The sequence below is a fragment of the Magnolia sinica genome, chromosome 4 (genome assembly GCF_029962835.1).
Source record: "Magnolia sinica isolate HGM2019 chromosome 4, MsV1, whole genome shotgun sequence".
NCBI lineage: Eukaryota > Viridiplantae > Streptophyta > Magnoliopsida > Magnoliales > Magnoliaceae > Magnolia > Magnolia sinica.
This window is the reverse complement of record NC_080576.1, coordinates 30,969,778-30,973,282: the sequence shown is the minus strand read 5'-3', so window position 1 is coordinate 30,973,282 and position 3,505 is coordinate 30,969,778. Positions and strand designations below refer to the sequence as shown.

Genomic DNA, 3,505 nt, shown 5'->3' with positions numbered 1-3,505 from the left:
AAATGGTGGATCCTACAGCCGGTTATAAATTATATGGATGGATGAGTTTTTTTATTTTTTCCTTGGGCGGTTTAGATCAGTAGGAGCGTTGACGCCGACTACCTGACATGTGGCAGTTGGACTAGTGGATGCAGAATGTACAACATGCAAGTGTATCCTGAAAACGACAAAAGTGAATGATCAACGCTCACCTGGAAAACCAATGGCCACGATCGTATTTAGTGCATTTTCAACCGGGACCTACTAGATCGACGTGTCAGGTATTATACTGGACATACTTCGTGATTGGGCGGGTCAGATCAAATTTTCGCCCATGGAGGTATGACGACGTTGGACCCTCCAATTTTCTGACCTTCAATCGAACGGTTAAAATAAAGCCAGATCAAGTGGTAGTATCGTCTCAGCTGAGGGATATTTGTACATCACTAATCGACAGTAAGTCCCACCAGACTAACGTTTCCGATCATCTGATCATGCGAACATGTGGCGTGATCATAGATGTGTTAGCAGCGTTCGACTCTTAAGCGCGACGAATGAAAGACGGATGCTATCATGCAGCTCGGGTCATCAAAGTTCAATGTGGCTCCAAAACTAGATATTGATCAGGATTGCTTATCTGGTGGCCCAATGCGCGGATGGGCCATTAGAAGAAACTCGTAGTGATTGGTGAAGTCTGGACATCTGCTTATTGTGATATTTTCTGTTTAATTATGACCGTTGATCCAAAAGGAATCGGATATCTACCACAACCCAATCCAATTGATTCTCAGATATGGCCTATCTCCGTGCAGATACATGTGCTCACCACGTGTACGGTTGAGAGTGAGATGCATACAAAACGTATGACGCGCGAGATGCATAACAGCATTTCTCTTACTTAAAGGCTTCCTCTGCGGAAAGGAAACCAATCCATCGCCTTTTCTTTCACCTCTTCCTTATCTCTCTTTTCTATCCTGCGTTCTATCTTTTCTTTATTTACTCTTCTTCTTTTTTCTTTTTCTTTTTTTTCTCTAATCTTCTCCTCATCCTACCTTTCTTTCACCACAATTTCCATTTCTTCCTGATTTTTTTTTTTCTGTTTTTTTGCCGTTATCTTCCTCAGATCTGCTTCTACTTATCCTTTTTTCTTTTTTTCTTTTTTTCTGTTTTTTTCTTCTTCTCCCCATCTCTCTCGCTAGTTCTAGATCTCTTCCTTTGGTTCTTCTTTCTTCCATCTTTTCCTAGATCTACATTTCATTCCTGTTCATGAGAGAGAGGAAGAGGGAGAGAGAGAGAGAGAAGAGAATATGAAAGATCGGAGCATGCTTTTCCACGGCTTTCTTGAACTTGGTACTCAGGTCGGTTTCTCTCTCTCGCTCTCACTTTCTTTTGTGTGGATGCATGAATTTTCCGTTTCGAGACAGATGTAAGTATTTCTTAAAAGGCAGATCTCAGTACAAAGCTCAAGAAAGCTGTGGGAAAACATGAAAAGATTTCTAAATTCCATGGAGATATTTCATCACCTTTTCCGTCTTCTGCTGGTAAAAAGGTATCTAACTTTCCGTATCATCCTCCACACCATCATTCCTCCGTTTTCTTTTCTTCTTTTTTTCCCTTTTTTTTAAAAAAAAATAAAATAAAATTATCGATATAAGTGCCGATTAAAGAAAACTAGATCTAGATCTGAACTCGAGGTTTTTTCTTCTTTTTTCTAATAAAATCAGAACTAGTGTTTTGTTTTCTTTCTAAACCCTAGATCTGAAATGTAAATCGAGATTTTCATGCAATATATTTAATTTTTTATTTTTTTTAAAAATTTTCATCGTTATAATGCCTCGTTTGGATGAACAACTAAATCTAATTTCTCGACTCTTTAAATTAAATCAAGAAGAAATTACCAATTTCATTTACCGGATGTCTTCTAGCACCACACACGGCACACGTGCCAACATGGTGCATCAGCTAGCCCGCACGGTGGGGATGACCGTACGCACAACACGTTCCACGCAGGATGTCACACGCGTTAGAGACCCGGGCCATTCATCAAGGACTGCTTACTATGAACATGGCATATAACAAAAATCCGGGCGGTCTACTCATCTAGCGAGTCACTGAGGGACGCTGAATTTAGACCGTTGGAATTCCTTTCTAACGGCCCATTTTTCTCTGAAAAGTTTGTCCTGACCAGTGGACTAACATTGTTTCTGGTCGATCACATCTCCATACTCTAACCTATCGGATGGATGGCCTGGATTTCTGACATGTGCTATACAACAAAAGGAGCCTGGAACCCCTTTGGAGCTGTAATCTGGGCCCACACTCTATCAAAACCCCATCAGGTGGGCCAATCTTCTTCGGAAGAGATTTGCTAAGTTGCAGCTCACAAATTGCAGTTAAGTTCATTCCAAGTTCAAATTGAATGTAAATGAATTGCTTTTAGCCTAATCCTCAATATGTGAATGGAAAGAGATTTGCGAATTCCGCACGCTTGTGAGCCCTGCCATCCACGTGCAGGCACATCAGCCAATATGGAACATGCGTGTGAGATCTCAGCTATCCATCAAGTGGGTTACATGCTTTTCGATCTCTTCAAGTCCAGATGTGTGGCACAAAAAAAAAAAAAAAACTCAATTTGTAAATCGTGGCCACCTGAAGACTGAAACGGCTTGTTTTTTTAGGGATTTTAACCAGATGGAAAGTTCAGATCTAGAACACGCTTGCCTGGTTGTAGATGTCAATACGATTTCATTGTGCATCCAAACGCAACCTAGAATAATAATCAGAATTGGATCTTGGTTCAGTCCTCTTTACCACGTTATTTTACCAAATCGGAAAATGACGTGCAGCAGGGAATTTGCTGGTTGTCATGTCACGCTTTTCCCGATTAGCCATTACGTGAAAAGGAGTTATTTCCTACTCTGGCAGGTATGGCTCTTGATAAGCAGGCACCCATAAATTGTACACGTTACATGTGTTATCTCAATTTAATCCGACTAAATTGTAGATCCCAATCTTGCTAATTCACACTCCTGAAATAATTTTCGTTCAAAATTTATATCCTCTGATTGGTGGACACTTGTTATTGAAATAGAACCGTTGGATGTTTTCATTTTTAACCTTCCAACAGATGTCCATTAATTAGATAGATTAGCAAATAAATGTAATTTTTGTTCACGAGCCAAAGGTTGGACAGTTTAACTTAATTACTTGTATTCCAGGTATGTAATTATTTTAGCAAATTTTAAGTACATACCTTTCATCCATCAACTCTGCCAGATTACTAATCTTTTTTATTTTTTTCTTTTACCTAAGTGTATAAATAAAAAACAGTCCACTGCCAAATACAGCCAAAGCACGAACCGAATGGTTAAGCTATGTTTTTTTCCTGAGCAAAAAGAAATGTACAGACACAGCAGCTGTATTATTCGTTATTGTACAACCATTATTCCTTGCTGACTTGTCATCTATTGAATATCCAATCTGCGCAGAAGGTGCAGTGCCTTGATGATCACCAAGCTGATCCACT

General features: G+C 39.6%; 1 long non-coding RNA gene across 1 annotated transcript; it reads left to right on the top strand.

The window, feature by feature from the left end:
• The first annotated feature begins 1,135 nt into the window (after positions 1–1,135).
• LOC131242954 (uncharacterized) lies at positions 1,136–3,211 on the top strand. Its single transcript, XR_009169774.1, has 2 exons — positions 1,136–1,528; positions 1,905–3,211. It is a non-coding gene; the product is annotated as an uncharacterized LOC131242954 (long non-coding RNA).
• Positions 3,212–3,505: the final 294 nt, after the last annotated feature.